Consider the following 19,049-nt stretch of genomic DNA (forward strand, 5'->3'; position numbering starts at 1 on the left):
TTAGAGCTTGGAGAGGCAGGCATATGAATGTGGATGATGGTGCAGAAAACGTGACATTGCTATGCTGTGCGTGTTTGCAGTAAAAATGTCTTTGTACCAATGAAATGTACGGCTGCTTGTACATTAATGCTCACAATCTGAAGGGATAGAATGTGATTTTTAGTAGCAGCAATACACAATTAAGTTCATATTTATATCAGGGTATTTAAAAATAAAACTTCATTGGATGCAGTGGAATGAAAATATAAAAACTTTGATTTATCAAGAAGATCAGATTCCTTTCCGCAAACCTGAGCTGTGATATCTTGTCCTATCTATTTAGATTTTCAACTTTGTCAAAAGTCCTATTGGAGTACATTCTTATAATTACTTTGTTTTGCAGTCTGTAGGACACAAAGATAAATAAATAATTTCTATTCATTCTCGGGAACATGGGTGTCACTGGCAAGGGCAGTATTTATTGCTCACCCCTAGCAGTCCTGTGAAGGTGTCTGTCTTATTCTTGAGTTTAATACAACTTACTGGCTTGCTAGACAACTTCCGAGTGCTTTTAAGAGTCAGTGATGTTGCTGTGAAGTCACATATAGGCCTGACCGGATAAGGACAGCAGGTTTCCTACCCAAAGAACATCAGTAATTCAGCTGGATTTTTACGACACTCCAATAGTATCAGGGACTGAATTTTGTTGGAGAGGGTCAATTCCCGCTGCTGGGGCCGAAAGTGGGAGCTGACCACATTCTGGCGGGCGGCGAGACTCGGGGTGGCATTTTGCCAACGACAGCCAATTAACAGGCCATCGCCGGGGCTGCTATCCAGTTGAGGCCCACCCCCCCCCCCCACCTCCCCCAACCCCTGAGCTGCCAGCCCAGTCAGAGGGCAGGCAGCTCAACAGCCTTGGCAGCACCACCACTAGCAGTGGCCACGCTGAGGCTGCATCACAAAGGAGAGAGCGCTGAGGCGCCCTTGAAGACCAGTGAGCTTTTTTTTTTAGGAAAGCCAGGGACAGGCAATCAGGTGGGTGGGTTTTTTCCTTCGGTGCCACCTTGGGTGCAGGTCTGGCCATTGCTGCCTGGGGGTGCCCATTAAGGAGGGCCTCACCCCAGGAACCCACTGGGAGGCCACCAGGGTTTAGCTGGTAATCTCCCCACCTGGCAGTGGCCCCTCCTGACACCAGTAAAATGCTGTGGGAGCAGGAGGTGGCCCTTCATTGGGCAGTTGGTTGCCTCAATTGACTGCCCAGTGGGCGGTCGCACCACTGAGGTTCCCACCTCTGGCAATATCCCATAGTGGCAGGAAGCGGTCAGTCTCCCCTCCTGACGTCTTTCCCCACCATATTGCCAGCCCTTCTGTCTCCAAGTCTGTCTACCAGCCAATGCTCACTTACACTGATACCAGCTTTTTATGTCCTGACTTTTTTAAAAAGCTGAATTCAGTTTCTTAAAACAGTTATAGTGGGATTTGAACTCATGTTTTCCAGGCCTCTGGATTACTAGTCTAATAACATAACCACTACATTACTCTTAATAGATAATAATACTAGCATTTATATGGTAGTTTTCTTATCAAGACTTGTCTCAAAGCACTTCATAAAATGAATTACTTTATTTTTCAATTGCTGTCAACTGTTGTCATGTAGCAAGTGTGGAAGCCAATAATGTCTAACAAATAACTCATGAGGTGAATGACCATACAGTTTTTAGGTCATGTTGGCCGAAGTAGGAATGTTGGCGCGGAAAGATGATGAACTTGTTCAACTTGTAGTATTCAGATTTTTTGAACTATAGTATCAGGAATTTATTAACCAATATCCCATAGCATTGCTCACTGTGAGTCTGGAGGTATTATAAGAACAGGGCTGTGACACCAAGCAATATTATCAGCTTTACGGTGGCCTTGGGATCTGAAAACATGGGAAAAATACTCTAGGGTTTGGTATTGGGTCTCAGAGTCCAGTAGTATTCATGAGCCAAGAGGAGGTCGTGGAATCCAGGGGCTAAGTGGAAAACAATTCAGGGAGCATAAGATAAGTTCTGGGTTTCGCAGTCACTGACTGAGGGGTCTGGGAGTACTGGGGAGGAAATTGATTTAGGATTTGATCTTCAATAATCCTTATTCAGATATTCTAAGGTATTGCTGAAAATAGAGACATGTTGTCGAAGCTTTTCGTCTTGCACTCAACAGGACAATCTGCAAGAATACCAATGGAAGGGAAAACAACAACTTTATACTGTATGAGAAGAGAGTGCTGATCGGTTGGTAAGTGAACTCTGATTGGTAGAGGTGTTGCCATGGAGAATGTACCAGTTTACAGTGACTGACAGTTAACTGCCAAGTTTTGTTTGAAATTTAAACCAGGCAACTTGACTGTGATTGGTTTAAATTTCAAACAAAGCTTGGCAGTTAATGGTCAGTCACCGTAAACTGGTGCATGCTACATGGCAACGCCTCGACCAATCAGAGTTCACTTGCCAACCAATCAGCACTGTCTTCTTATACAGTATAAAGTTGTTGTTTTCCCTTACATTGGTATTCTTTCAGATTGTCCTTATGAGTGCACAATGAAAAGCTTCGACATTATGTCTCTATTTTCAGCAATATTCAAGTTCTGTACTACCAAATGACTATTTTAATGTAATTGATGTTATTTTAGCTCAGAAACCTTGCCGCTGTACTGTTGGTTTGGCCTCCCTGTTCCTGGGTTTATGAAAAGACTTCAGTGTACTGAAGACATCAATCATTGTTACTTAATTGTGCCACCAGTCCAGGTGTTTGATGTTTGCGGTTTTAACATGGGATTATTATAATGTGAGTTGTAGACTCTTATTAGGCAATGTAATTGTTGACTTATATTATTCATTTTTAGCCTTACCTCAAGTCATGAATGGAACAAATGTTCCACGGTTCATACTGCTTCAAAATGGAACCAGTTTGCTGACAATTTGAACAAAAAATTGAGCAACTGTTGTAAAACTGAGAGGTGCTATAGGAACCAGATGATGTAAGTTGGCTGAAATGGTGTAATGCCTGTTACCAGAAGAGGGCCAACACCAGTGGCTTGAGCACTATCTATATATTTGACAGCTACTATATATAACGTCAATGATATTAGGTGTAACTTTCAACTTCGGAGGCGTAAAAACAATAGCGGATCAACCGCCCATTATACACTTGCCCGATTTTCCTTCCCATTGTGGTGTAAAACAGCCTGCATTATGCCCATGCCAAAGTTAAAAGTTGCACCCTATGGCCAGGATTTTATCTGGGTGAGGGCTCTGCGTCGCCTCCTCTGGGGAAGGCCCGCCAAATCAAATACCAATTAGACACTTAAGTGGACAGTGGCAAGCCTTCCCCGGGATCGAGGACCTTGGCGACGGAAGTTCCGCCTGCTGAGAGCTGTTGGCCAATCAGGGGCTGGCAGCTCTTTCACTGAGCAGCACCGCCGCGGAGGCAGTGGCTGCTGCCGGTAATGGACTCACCTGAGGTGCTGGAACCAGGCCACAGGTAAGTCAGGGTGAGAGGGAATTCGCGGGGTGGGGGTCGTGGGGAGGGGTGTTGGCAGCAAGAGCGGGGGTGTGGCTCTCAGTGGGCTCTCCTCCTCCCCGTTGCTGGGTCTCTCGTTCAGGCACTAGGTGCTTTTTAATGAGGAACCAAACTACCCCCCCCCCCATGCACCATACCACCCCCCCCATCCCACTCCTGGAGCCAGCAAGCAACCTGCACAGGTTTGCTTGGCGTGCTCCCTGTGCACCAACAGGCCCGCCCACCGCTGGGCTAATTCTAGCGGTGGTGGAATGAGGCCCTTAATTGGGCATTAATAGCCCACTTAAGGGCCTCAATTGGCAGCGGGATGGGAAGGCCATTAACAAGCCTTTCCCCGCCCACTCCCCGGACATAATTTAAGTGGAGGCAGGAAAGTGGCGGTATCCCCCCCTCCACATCTGCCCAATTATATGCTCTCCCTACCTCCTTCATGCATAGAGGAAACCTTTCTGCCACCTCCCACCATGTTAGATGTCCAGAAAATGAATTAATGTAAATAATGATTTCTTCAAGCTTGTGTAAAAAAGAAAATCATTACTTCATAGCAGTGTAATATATTGTAATGTTACTTTTTAAAATTATCACTCCATTGAAGAATTTATACAGTGGCACTTTTGATTAAAGGAAGCTTATATTTTTCAGCATTACTTTGCAGTGCAGTTGTTTCTAAACATTTTTATTTCTTCAAAGTAGTACAAAACCCATTTACTTTCACCGGCTTAAAATGAAATTGCCTCCATATGTTCAGTTACTTCAAACTGTTTGTAATCTAATTTTCTGTGCCTTTTTCTTCCAGTTTTCCTCACACAGCCCCCCTTTCTTCCCTTCCCATCCTTTCTGGAAACTACTGACTCCTAGCAGGTGTACAGTAATATGGGCCTGAATCAGTTGTTGTCTTCTGGTATCACACTCAAGTGATTGACTACTTTCCATATGTGAAGCTAAACAGTAAGGAGGAATAAATGGGATACCCTTTGAAAACGGACACAAGGATCCTAATGCTCAATAACCTGTGCCTGTTGATTGCAATGCAGTCAGCACGCCAACTTCGTGCTGTCTGCTTAATTGAATCATCTCTGCATCCAGCCAGTACTAACCATGTTGTTCATGGGCTAGGCACATCAACTGGGGACTAATATCATGAGTGGCTAACACCACTGCACATTCATATACCCACACTTCCAGCTGGAGCTGCCTTGATGGTATTCAGGAATTAGTTTTTTTTTTACCCCCTTCCCCTCCTTATCTGAGGGATTCTGAGGCAAAGTATAGCTCCTCCTCTGCCTCCCTGGGTGAGATCAGTTAATTTGTCAGAAATTGAGGATGAAACCTGGGTTCATCCACATGTTCATTGATGGCTCAGTCATTCACTGCCTTAAACTGCTTAGTCAAGAGCAACATAACATTATACAACAAAACTAAAAGCTAACAAATACATCCGTGTCCTTAAATGAATTTGTAGGACTTTGCAAGTCTTTTGTGAATCCATTCATAAGTTTTAGAAGGAAACAATAGAGATTGTGTTTAGAACAACAAGTAATTCTATGTCTTCATAATGTAGAACTAGGCAGAAAATGTTCCCTAAAAGGGCATGTCAGAGCACAAGCATTCGCTCATCTTTGTACCCAACAATAGAAATAGTTACCCACTCTGTCTGGACTGCTTGAAGCCACTGAATTGGTAATGAGTGATGTAAGGGGGAAGGACAGCGCTCTCTCCCTGTCATTACATGGATTGCTGCCAAAGCTCATTGCTCCCATATTGACACCTTGAATGCACTTGGACATGCAAATTACGGAAGCCTTTGTAATATCTATAAGACAGATGGGAACCAGGGTTAACACTTCTAGTTGGGGCAAAAACCAGTAATAATAATTATGCCTTTGCTTAAATCATAATTTTTATCGAGTGGTATTCAAATACAAATTTACATTTTTGCCAGCAATTCAAGTCATATGGAACAAATGTGCTTTTACTCACTTGACCACATCATTGCAACACCCATCTCAAGGAGTTAAGTTATTGTGTTTACCAGTTGGATATGGTGCGTAAGGGACCTGGTGCAATGTTCCTGTGATTGCTTTGGCACCACAGGATTTTGTGACTCTCAGAGAGATAACTCATTTTGGAAATTATGATAAATAATTGTTGTATAGGTGATGCATCTCATCCCATTTTTTCCTTCTCAGATATACTGCATATACCTCCTATTTCTTCCCCTTTCACCTCACCTTCCATTACCCACATATATGTCTATTTTAGCAAAATGACTCCTCATGATACAAACATAAGAACTGCTAGAGGAAAAAAAAATCAAGGTCCATCTAGTTTGCCTTTACCATTCTGATAGTTGCATGATACAATGATAATGGAGTTGTTGCCTAATCATAGTAATTAATCTCCATCAGTTTATAACAGACCCAGACATGTTGCAAGGAAAACCTCAGTTCTTGAGGGCTTTGGGAACCATAGATGCAAAGTCACCTGTAAAGCATGCAGCAACAACAACAACAACAACTATTTATATAAAGTTATAAAACGTCCCAAGGTCCTTCACAGGAGCATTATAGAACAAAGTATGACATCGAGCCACAAAAGGAGATATTAGGTCAAATGACCAAAAGCTTGGACAAAGAGGTAGGTTTGAAGGAGTGTTTAGAGTCATAGAGAGATACAGCACTGAAACAGGCCCTTTGGCCCACCGAGTCTGTGCCGACTATCAACCACCCATTTATACTAATCCTACATTAATCCCATACCACATCCCCACCTTCCCTCAATTCTCCTACCACCTACCTACACGAGGGGCAATTTACAATGGCCAATTTACCTACCAACCTGCAAGTCTGTGGCTGTGGGAGGAAACCAGAGCACCCGGCGGAAACTCACACAGTCACAGGGAGAACTTGCAAACTCCGCACAGGCAGTACCCAGAACCGAACCTGGGTTGCTGGAGCTGTGAGGCTGCAGTGCTAACCACTGCGCCACTGAATTAGGAAAGTGAGGTGGAGAGGCAGAGAGGTCTAGGGAGGGTATTCCAGAGCCTGAGGCCTAGGTAACTGAAGGCACAGCCACCAATGGTGGAGCGATTAAGATCAGGGATCCACAAGAGGCCAGAATTAGAGGAGTGGGGATATCTTGGAGGGTTGTGGGGCTGGAGGAGATTACAGAGATAGGGAGGGGCGAGGCCATAGACGGGCTTGAAAACAAAGATGAGAATTTTAAAATCAAGATGTTGCTTGATTGGGAGCCAATGTAGGTCAGCGAGCACAGGAGTGATATGGGAACGGGACTTGGTGCGAGTTAAGACACAGGCAGCAGAGTTTTGGATGGCCTCAAGTTTACAGAGAGTAAAATGTGTGAAGCCAACCAGAAGTGTGTGCAATGGTCAAGTCTAGAGGTAACAAAGGCATGAATTAAGGTTTCAGCAGCATATGAACTGAGACGGGTGAAGTCGGGCGATGTTATGAAGGTGGAAATAGGTGGTCTTAGTGATGGTGCAAATTTGTGGTCGGAAGCTCACCTCGGGATCAAATGTGACATCAAAGTTGCAAATAGATTGGCTTAATCTCAGACTGTTGTCAGGGAGAGGGATGGAGTCAGTAGCTGGGAAACGGATTTGGTGTGGGGACCGAAAACGATGGCTTCAGTCTGCCGAATATTTAATTGGAGGAAATTTCTGCTCATCCAATACTGGATCTCAGATAAGCAGTCTGATAATTTAACAACAGTGGAGGAGTCAAGCGAAGTGTTTTGAGTTGGAGCTGGTTGTCATCAGCATACATTTGAAAACTAATGCCGTGCTTTTGGATTTTGTCGCTAAGAGGCAGCATGTAGATGAGAAATAGGGGGGGGGCCAAGGATAGATCCTTGAGAGACACCAGAGCTAACAGTGCGGGAACAGGAAGAGAAGCCATTGTAAGTGATTCTTTGGCTTTGATTAGATTGATAAGGGAACCAGATGAGAGCAGTCCCACCCAGCTGGGTGACAGTGGAGAGAGGCATTGGTGGAGGATGGTGTGGTCAACCTTGTCAAAGGCTGCAGACAAGTTGAGAAGGACAAAGAGGGATAGTTTACTTTTGTCACAGTTACATAGGATGTCATTTGTGACTTTGATAAGAGCAGTTTCAGTACTGTGTCATGCCTGAAATTACTGTAATACTGTATTCCAAAATGTTATTTTCTGAAAGACTGGCTGAATTTTTGCCAAGGAGGCAGGAAACAGGAGCCAGGTCTGTTTTTTTGGGTCAAAAACCCGCCTCCGGTGCGAAACTGATTAAAGTTCAGATTTTCACGGGGGTGAGCCCTTAATTGATATGGAGATGGGGGTGGGAATGGAGATGGGTCAAATGAAGTGTGGGACTCGTTTAGACTCTCATGGCAGCCATCACTGAGGCTGCTGGTTGTCTTGGGAGAGCGCTGCTTTTGTGCTATAGCCTTCCACTTCACCAGAGGGAAGTGAGATGTCACGGGGAAGTCAGAGGCCTGGCACCAGGGCAGGGCAGACCCTTGCATCATCAAGCCCACTCCGGATTTAACACTGGAGGCTGTGAGGGGGAGGAGGGAGGTCCTCTTCCCAGAGGGTGGCAGGACAAGGCCACCTTGATGTGCAACAGGGGCACCTCTCTGTTCAGCATCATCTCCCTCTGCCTTTAATTCCTCCTCATCTCTTACCTTCTGCTCCTCCCCCGGTGAGCTGTCTCCTTCCAGGACCTCACCAGCCTCAAGGTCCACATCTCTCTGGAGGGCCATGTTATGGAGAGTCAGCAGACCACCAACAACTTGTGAGACTCTTGCAGGAGGGTAATGGAGGGCATCAGCCGACAGGTCCAGGCACCCAAATGACATCTTCAGAAGCCCGATGACCTGCTCAATGGTTGTTCTGCTGAGCAGGTGGCATTGGTTGTTTCATTCTGTGCCTCTGCCTGGGGCTCCTGTTGATGGGTGGGTAGCCATCTCTTTAAGGGATTTCCCTTTCCAGTCAGATTCATCTATGCACTTTGGGTATTGCAGTCAAGATTTGAGGCAGGCTGGACTGGTGGAATATGAGGGAGTTGTGGCAGCTGCCAGGAAAATGAGTGCACACACAGAGGAAGAAGCTCTTGTTGTGGTCGCAGACCAGTTGGACATTGGGGAGTGGAAGTCCTTTTGATGGATCTCACTGGCCAGTTGCTGGGTGCTTTGATAGCCACATGGGTGCAATCAATGATGCCTTGCATCTGGGGGAATCTAGTGATGGAGGCGAAACACAATGCCCTCTGTCAAAGCGAGGCCATGTCTATCGTTATTGAATGTGCTGTCCAGCTCTGGCAAAGAGGGCATCAGTGACCAGTGAGATGCAGTGCTGTGCAACCATTTTTGAGATGCAACTAAGGTCCGCTGTTGATCCTTGGAAGGAGCCAGAAGTGAAGAAGTTCAAGTGACTTTGACAGTTACTGGCAGGGCATGGCAACCACTGCTGCGAGGTGCAAGGTCTTCGGCGATGAGAGCATAGATGTCTGTGATCATCTGCCTAGTGAGACGTAGTCTCCTGTGGCACTGTGTCTTGGTCATCTCCAGGTAGTTCCGTCTTCGGTGGTTGATCCTGTGCTGAGGGTTTAGCCTCTATTGCCTTTCTGCCCCTCTTTCCTCTCCTGTGTCCTCCTGATGCCCAGGGTTCTGCTTTGCCTGCGGAGGATGTTACCCCTTATCGTCACTCGGTCCCAAATCTGAAATTCGTGTCCCCATTGGCAACTGGAGCCTTCCTTCTGGGCAGATGGCCGTCCTATTGTTCTTGGTAGCTTTGCCCCCTGCTCTTCTGCCCTGTGATGCCAGGGGGTGCCAACCCCGTTCAAAGCCCAGGTACTGAGTGCCCATTCTCCTTGCCACCTGTGTAGCACCAAGGGCACCCCTTACCAAGTGCCCAGTCCCCCTTTGTCCCTTTGACCCTCTTAAGGGGCCGATGTGATGCTCTGGCGCAGCCATGACTGGCTCCCCATTCCTTTCCGTTCCGAAGAAGGGTCACTGGCCCGAAACGTTAACTCTGCTTCTCTTTCCACAGATGCTGCCAGACCTGCTGAGTGGTTCCAGCATTTCTTGTTTTTATTCCCCATTCCTTTACCCGTCTGCCTTCTGCTGATCTGTTTCTGAAGGTGCGAGTAAACTGCCCGTCCTTTTCAAAATTAAAAGGTCAGTCTCTGACAAGCTCTTAACAAGCTTCAAAACTATGTTAATTGGCCTCAGTTGGAGGGAGAGCAGGATTCCTGTCTCACCTTCCCCCCACAAAGTTCATTATTGCCTGGAATCAGGGTCTTGAAAATGACATGCCATCCTGCGCCAAAAGTCCCCCGCCCACCTCCGTTCCTGTCTTTAGGTAGCTCCAAAAATACAGCCCATAGTATCTGACAACATTCTGGTTATTGGCACTTTGAGAATTGACATGTTCCGTGACTAATAACCAAAATTATTTTGTTATAATTTAATAGGTAGTTAGAAGGGTGTAGCAGTGTTTAATGCTACTTGATAACTAACACAATAGTGGCTACACTTCAAAAGTAAATCATTGACTGAAACACTTGGGATGTCCCAAGGACATTAAATACAGTTTCCTTGTTATAATGTGTCATACGGATTTCTTGACCGTTCACTATTTTGTAAAGGCCTCCTACATATTATCAAGCAAGTCAATTTCTCTACCACTTCTGCATTGAAGTTTAAAATGGAAATATGTTGAATAAGGCCTCGACCATTCCAGGCAATATGAGTTCCCAGATTAAGTACTCTGAGAACATTGTGTTCTAGGCATTCTAAAGGCCCAAAATAGAAGTCTTGTGTTGCAGTCTTAACTCATAGATCAGTTTCCGTGACACTGGCAGAATTAGCAAAATATCACAATCATCAGTGGGAGAGAAAATAGCCTTTAAATCATTCAGAGATCTTCTTTCCTTGGATGTTAAATGAACAGGAATGTTTAAAAGGTTCTTCTTATTAATAAGACATGAGGTGGTGAGGGCTTGCTCATAGTGGGATTACAAGCTATATCTTGTTACCCATACACTGTATGATTGGTTTTAACTAAGTAACCTGTACAACTCAAACAACTTTTCTCCCCCGATTTGCTCTATTTTGTGTGAAAGGAACTGCATCTCTCTTTCTATAGTGAGAGATGTTCCAAACACCCACTGGGGACTGCTAAAACATTTGATTCTTGCATACAGGGAAGACTTTCATACAACAGTCTGATCTGGATTTGAACCCATGTCCCAGATGCAAAAGAATGGTTGGCTAAATCAGTATGCAGTTCTGTTTTTTAATCTGTAAGGAAGAACGGGGCAGGAGTGGGGGTGAAAACTCTAAATGTTTGTAATTGTTTTCACTGGAGAAGCTTTTCTACAGATTATTTATTGTTCTTTAATTAAAACATTTCAATAATTAGTATGTAAATATTGTAATCCATTTGTCATGAAAAAACAAATGATGAACCGAAGGGAGGAGTGAAGGGAGTGTTACCCACCTTCTTCTGCACTGGTAACTGTTAAAACATTTTGGTTTTCGAAGAAGAATACCTGTTTCTACGACTTCAAAAGAAAAAACTTGCATTTACATAGCGTCTTTCATGTCCTCCGAATGTCACAAAGTTCTTTGCAGTTATTGAAGTACTTTTTGAAGTGCAGTCATTCCTGTTATATTTGGAAACAGGAGCCTAATTATGCACAGCAAGGCTTCACAAGCAGCAATGAGATAATGACCAGATAATCTTGTTTTAATGGTTTAGCTTGAATGATTAATGTTGACCAGGCCACCTTTCCTGCACTTATTCAAAATAATGCATTGGGATCTTTAATGTCCATCTGACCAGACATATGTGACCTCAGTTTAAAATTTCATCTGGGAGATGGTACCTCCTACAATGCACTGAAGAGCCAGCAGTCGATCCTGTTTTGAGGGTTTGGCCTTCATTGTTTTCCTGCTCTTCTTTCCTCTCCCATGCCGTCGTGATGCCCAGGGTTCTGCCCCTCCTGGTGAAGGGTGTTGCCCCTAATCTCCACTGGGCCGAAAATCTGACAGTCGTGCCCCATTGCCAGCTGGAGCCTTTCTTCTGAGAAGATGGTCGTCCTATTGTGATTAGCAGCCTTGCCCCCTCCTCTGCTGCCCTGTGATGTCAGTGGGGTGCCAACCCCATTCAATGCCCAGGTGCTAAGTGCCTACTCTCCCTGCCACCTGTGCCATGTGCCCAGTTCCCCTTTGCCCCATTTACCCTCTTATGGGGTCGGAATGAAACCCTGGGGCAGCCATGACTGGTTCCTTGCTCTTTACCCACCTCCCTTCAGTTTCTGAAAGTACAGATAAACTGTCCGTTTTTTTAAAAATTAAAAGGTCAGCCTCTGACAAGCTCTTAATGAGCTTCTAAAATATGTTAATTGGCCTCAATTGGAGGGCAAGTGGGATTCCTGTCCCAACACTGATCATTATTGCTGGCTATGGGATCGGTGCTTTGAAATCGACACGCTGCCTGGCGCCAGTATTTTATGGGCCCCCGCCTCCATTCCTGACTTCAGGGGTCCCGAAAATTCAGCCCATTTCAGATCAATGACTTTGGGCTATCAACCTGAAACGTAGCTCATGTTTCTCTCTCCACAGATGCTGCCTGACCTGCTGAGTGTTTCCATCATTTTCTCTTTTTATTTTTTATTTAGAGATACAGCACTGAAACAGGCCCTTCGGCCCACCGAGTCTGTGCCGACCAACAACCACCCATTTATATTAACCTTACAGTAATCCCATATTCCCTACCACCTACCTACACTAGGGGCAATTTACAACGGCCAATTTACCTATCACCTGCAAGTCTTTTGGCTGTGGGAGGAAACCGGAGCACCCGGTGAAAACCCACGCGGTCACAGGGAGAACTTGCAAACTCTGCACAGGCAGAACCCAGAATCGCACCTGGGTCCCTGGAGCTGTGAGGCTGCGGTGCTAACCACTGCGCCACTGTGCCGCCCTAAATTGTATTAGCTACTTGTAGTTTCTTTTTCAGTGTTACCTGACTGATGTGGTAAAAACATCTAATATTCTGAGCTGTACGGTGTGTCATTTCACGTAGTGAAACAAGCTGACTGGAAGAGAGGTAAACCAAGAATGACGCAGATAATTTCACAAATGTGAAAAAGTTGAAACACATAAAGGATGAAACTTCGAGTGGCTGAGTATTTAGTTCCATGACTTTGGGAAAAGATCGAAAAAAATAAGATACGTTGCCAAATTAATTGTTACCAGTGTATGGAGAGAAATTATGCTTTTGCTGTTCAATGCCATACAGTTGACAGTAAGTGGAGAGCCAGCCTGATAGAAGGCTGTAGTGTGATAGGAATTGGAGGTAAGCTGCCTGGCAACAGAAAACAAATGATCGGACGAGAGCTCCACTGCGTTTGCTTCGAAAGGATTTATTGCTGGATTCCCAGTGTTCTTTTGTGTGCTGTTGAAATTCTCACTAAAAAACTTTATCTTGCCATGTGGTTATTAAAGATGCATGATCTGCAGAAAGCGTAGATCCAATTTTCATCTCCCCTCCGACGCCTTGCGTCGCCTAGTGATCTGGGCCCCCTGCAGGTACTTTCTGTGAAATTGGTTGCACCTTCTTCCTGTGGTGTCGGTGACAGCTATTCTGGTTGTGCAGCCCTGGACAAATAGATGTGCCCTTTGTTCATTCTGCCAACCTTCAATTTGCAAAGTTCAAAGGGATGCTGTGGGTGTCTATTTTCTGAAGCTGTGAAAGGGAGCTGAGACTGGCTTTTGTTTCGCTCTTGACCTTCCAATGTGTGATAGATAGAGCGCAATGGAAAAGGTCAAGCCCGGCACTGCAGGAAACCACTATCGTTGGATTTCGTATTGCATGCTTTTTAAGATCAGCTTTTTATGTGATACATTCCTGCGCATATATATTCTTGCTCTACATTTTATATTTCAAAATGTCTGACCTTCCTGCACAAGCTGTCTGGCTAACAGTGACCATAAATCAAACTACAACCGTAACATTTAATGCTACCCTCTAGTTTATTTTAAACCTGTCTGAATAATAAGCCAATGAATCTCTTTAATGTAACATATTTTTCCTCATTGCTTTCATAGTGAAGCACTTATAGTCAAGTTTACTTACAGGAGGTTAAATATTACTGCTGTACATAATGACATTGTAACCATTTACAGTCCAGGAAGGCTAAAATGTTTTTCAGTTAGCCCTGTGTTCTCATCTAGTCTCCTGTTGACATTTATATCTGCTGTATAAACTCATGTGGGTATTGTCCCAGTTCTATAGACTTCAAATTGCTTTAATCCAGCTGTGCAGATGTGAATCAGCGCTCTTACATCAAATTCCCTGTGTCTTCCTTTGCCTGCAGCTTGATTCCGCAGATCAAAGAGAGAGTCTGTCGCAGGAAGACCACAGATCACCACACCAGTATCTGTGCTTTTCTAAGACAAAGCTTGGTCAGTGGTTTAGTTTTGCTCCTGGTGTTAACAGAGGCTTTATGCTACAAACTTTAGTGTAGATGATGCTTGTGGGGGGAGGGAGAATCCTGGCTTGGATTGGTGCCTTGTTGCTTTCAGACTATGGCAAATATAGTCACGTCCTTTGAAGTGAATGATTGTTCAGTTAACTGGAACTTGGCAACAGATTTTTTTAAAAAGCATTACATTTAAAGTTTACTATAATAGAAAGCATACTATAAATTACAGAAGTTTACTGGACATACATGTTAATATTTTCATTTGGATTTGTAGCACTGTTCATGAATTAATTGCATTATTTTCACTAAACTAATAAGACTGTCATATCTGCTGCAGATTTGATGATAGCTTGAAATTCACTGGGCACTGTTTTTAAACTTGCCAGTCACTTGACTGCAGCCTCTGGCTGGAATTGCTGGAATATTTTAGGGATATTATGGAACAACAGAGTGTCTAATGGGATTTCCCACGCTGCTTCTATTACATTCTTTATTGGGATGAGCAGCAGTGTCGTCTTCTGTAGTTTATTATGAACAGATGTTGTACCTTGTTGGCTGGTGCAGGTTTCAGGATAAAAATGGCAATTGCAGAAGTTAGACATTTGGCGCTTGTTATTCACTGATGCACATGAACATTCATAATTGTATCCTTTGTGGGGAAACCATTGGCATTGGCCTTGATTTATTGACTAATAAGTATGTAGCTATGCATATCAGGCCTGAACTGTTTTTATCTGAATATTTAACATTCTAATATGGGGGAGCCCAACTAGGGGCCATAAATATAAGGTTGTCGCTAAGAAATCCAATCAAGAATTCAGGAGAAACGTCTTTACTCAGAGGGTGGTGAGAATGTGGAACTTGTTACCACATGGAGTGGTAGCATAAATATATTTAAGGGGAAGCTAGATAAGTAACTGAGGGAGAAAGGAATAGAAGGATAGAGTGAAGTAAGGTGGGAGGAGGTTTGTGTGAAGCATAAACACTGGCAGAGACCTATTGGGCCAAATGACCTGTTTCTCTGTTGTAAATTCTATGTAATTCATGAGTGCTCCCTATTTTGTACTTTTCTTACAAAACACAGATTTAAAAACATTGTAATTAAATTACTTCATAAATATAAACATTCTAAAAGTACACACAAACTTCAGTAGGGCAGTTAGTAAAGTTAAAACAAAAATATTCACTCAGTCCAGCTTTTTGATGCTCCAGCTTGCAGCTAATAGATGGAAAAGTAAATAATATGGTTTTTACATTCGTAAAATAGTATATAAAAAACACAAAAAAGGCGCATTGCACTTCTGTCACTAATAACTTTGTTTGATCTTAGGGATCTGTCAGTGAAAGCATTCATATATCCTTTTATTGTCACATTCAATAATTTGAATGATTGAGCAGAAAAAGAATCTTGGGAATCCGAGAATAAAACTCCAGGCAATTATATCTGCAAAAATGATGTATGTTAATAATCTTGTGTAAATTTATATAAGCTATTCTGAGGTAGCTACATCAAAGAAATTACTAGTATAGGTTTTCAAGGTCATATTCTGTCGTGGTTTATTGAACTATTTGTAATCCTGTTGTTTTCAATTTGAATGCTCTATAGATCTTGAAGCTATGCTATGATTACTTTTATATTACAGAATTACAGTGGCTGTTGAAATTGTTAAAATAAATATAATTCTATGGAGTGCAAATTCTTCTTGTAGTGTGCCACTGCCATTGTGTTCTCACTTGCTACAGCCCACATGCAGTGTGCACAGCTGTAATAACAACACCACCTGTGTCTTAATGAACCAGGGAATGCAGTGAGAATTATGCCAGATTGTGCCTGTAGTTGAGGATGAGATAAAGAAAAATAGTTAACTCAACAAAACTTCAAAGGCCTTTTTTATTTAGGCTTTTAATTCTTTCCATGCGGCATCAAGCTGTACTGTTATCCAATATATGATGAAAAGAGATCAGTAAGTCCAGGCACAGAACCACATTAGACTAGTACCTGCAGATTCAGACTTGATGTCAGCTGTTGTTTATCATTGATATTAGATAGCTGCAGCAGTTAGCGTTTTTAGAATTTTGTTTTGAACCTACTGTTGATCCTGACATTTTGACTGCCTTGGAGTTTATTTGCTGTGTAAGTAAAAGACCTGAATCTTGAGCAATATTTAGTGAGAGGAGTTAAGTATCTCATGGAATGCCAATGGAGTGAAATATTTTGGGTTATTCTTGTCACATTGGATAAAATTTCCACGTAGCGTGGGAAAGACTGCAAGGAGTCTTGGATGACAGGAATTCATGTTTATTAATAATCTGTTATAGTTGTTGGCTGTATTGACTGCTATAGTCAATTTTGCAGCAATTGATTTAGCTATTTTGCTGGAAATTTGTTCATTTACTATATTAGTAATGTGTCACACTGATGATCTCCTTCTGATAACACTCTGCCTGCACCTTTGCTCCTCCACAGCCAGTCATCTGCTTGGCAATCCCTCCCTCTGCTCCACCATTGGTATTCTTTGGCGATGCCTACATGTGGCAGGAACCTTCGCTTTATCGTTTTTTCTGACCTAATTCAGGGGTTCTGAAGCCAATCGTAGCATCCCAAATGCTTCTTCAAGCTGAGATCAGCTAACCGAGGACAGACTAGAAATCAAACCTCAAACCTTGCCGTTTGTCCAGTTTAACAATGCACTGAGCAGCAGCACCTGCATCTGCAAGGCCATTGAAGAAGCTTTCAGTTTTCTCTTAAATGGTTGGAAATCCAGATATTTAAAAAGAATTTGTTTGGAAATGCAAATCCTATAAAGGTAACCACAATGATGTGACCAAATATTTTGTCATGTCTGAAACTTTACTTGGACAGTGAGTTAATAATTATCCTGATGACTTGTACTGTAACCTCTTGGAAGAAGAATGTTTGAGTCTAGTTACGAAGCTTACTAAATTGTCTACATTGAACACTGGGTCAGGATTTTCTCTGCGGGCTTCTGAACCCTGCTGTCAGGCTGAAATGTGGGACAGAAACCCTCACTGTGTGGGGAAGTCAATCAATGTGATTTTCCCTGGAGCAGTCAATAATTGGCCAGAGGGCAGGCTCACCATCCAATTAAGGACGGTGGGCAGGCTCTCAGATTTGGACCGCCAATTTGAGGCCTTCCAGCTTGAAAGGAGCAGCAGGCTGTGATGGCAGGTAAGTGAGGGAGAGGGCGCTTCTAAATGGAGGTACCCTCTCTCCAGCTTCTTTAAATTTAAATTTAAAAATGGCTTTTGCAGCTGGGCCACCAGTGTAGGCCGCCTCTAAGTAGTTAAACTGGCTCTCGCCAAATGCAAGGACCTGGAGCCTGACTGGAAATTCCCAGTTGGCTTCTGTTAATGGCCTTACGTGGCCCTTAACTAGCTGTGTTGGCTATGTGCCACGTGCTGGCGGGTAGCCCTGCAACCACCCCCAATCCCATCTCCGCAGAAATGGCCCGGGGCAGGACGGAACCAGGGAATTGGCATGCCGACCCATGGGGCTATTTTTATTGCCCACCCACTTCCGATTCTGGCCATGGCAGGGCCTAAAAATAAAGCTCTTGGAAATCTCACTTCTGTTTTACAGAAGTTGTTCAAGGTATGAGCTGTTTCTTTTAGCTTGTCTTAGGTTCTGTGGGCCATCCCTCATTACATTTTAAACCATCTTTGTTCAGGGAGAGGAATATGTTTTTGCTTGCTATGGCTTCATATTTGTGTCATGCAATCATATGACATTGTTTACACCTGTGCTGTGACAAGTCTAATGTTAGTCGAAACGGTAAAAAAGAAAGAAATCAAGGAAGAAAGGCTACTGTTTCCATCACAGCTTCTTATTCTAGTACTTCAACTCACTTAGCCTAACATTGAACCCCATGTAGAATGTTCCTAATGTTTTTTATTCTACTGTATTACCTTATCTCATTTTCACTGTTTAATGTACCTCAACAACTACTGTCCCCCTTTAACATTTTCTCTAATCTGTACAGCCCAACTTTCTCTTATCTTTCCTTAAACCTCATTGCCTCCACACTTGGAATCATTTTTAGGAAACACACTTTTATTACAATTGACAATATATTTTTCCTTTCCTTTCATATAAATAATATAATTAATTAATATAAATGGGAACACCACCACCTGCAAATTCCCCTCCAAGTCACACACCATCCTGACTTGGAACTGTATCACCATTCCTTCACTGTTGCTGGGTCAAAATCCTGGAACTCCCTTCCTAACAGCACTGTGGGCGTACCTACACCCCAAGGACTACAGCGGTTTAAGAAGGCAGCTCACTACCACCTTCTCAAGGCAATTAGGGATAGGCAACAAATGCTGGCCTAGCCAGCGACGCCCACATCCCACGAACGAATAAAAACATTTTTACAGCTAAATAGTATTTTTTCAAGTGCCCTCCTGATGCGCCATCAACTTATTTAAATGAAAATTAAACCTAAATACAGAAGTTGCAAGATCCAGAGCATTCGCCATAGAAATGTAATAGCATGCATGTGGAATTTCAAAAGCATTGTGGCTATAATGTTTCATTGCAAAACTTAATGGTTTGTAAAAAAACTAAAGCATAACTGCAGTGTTCCTAGAATTGTTTGCTTCTTTGTTAATATCTTATTTGCTGAAATAGAAACTAAAAATCTGTCAACTGTGAAATTTAAACATGGTTAAAACTAACCAAAATATTTAATTTTTAATGTACAATCTCAAAGTTTTCCTGGGTGGATGTTCTAGAATTTCCTAAAAATGTATCCCAATGTGCTGCCTTCAACATCCGAATCTCCAACTTTAGGCTTTCACGTGCTGTTTTTATTTCTTTAACACAAGTGAAGGAATATTAGCTATATTTAAAGCTTAAGCTACAAATCCTATGTAACTACTTGCTTTCCTACATCATTGGCTTATAATCAAGACTGTATTTGAGTTGTTAGCCTTTTTGAAGACTAAGTCAGCCGTTTTGAATCTGTTTCTCAGCTTTTGCTGTTTTTCGAGATCGGCAT

At 43.1% G+C, this 19,049-nt stretch overlaps 1 protein-coding gene across 7 annotated transcripts in view; it reads left to right on the forward strand.

Moving 5' to 3' along the window:
* The window catches only part of lrp4 (low density lipoprotein receptor-related protein 4), a 472,786-nt gene that overhangs the window by 21,517 nt on the left and 432,220 nt on the right, over positions 1-19,049 (forward strand). The gene's annotated exons all lie outside the window — the stretch shown is intronic.

Source organism: Heterodontus francisci, chromosome 14 (assembly GCF_036365525.1).
Source record: "Heterodontus francisci isolate sHetFra1 chromosome 14, sHetFra1.hap1, whole genome shotgun sequence".
NCBI classification, from domain to species: domain Eukaryota; kingdom Metazoa; phylum Chordata; class Chondrichthyes; order Heterodontiformes; family Heterodontidae; genus Heterodontus; species Heterodontus francisci.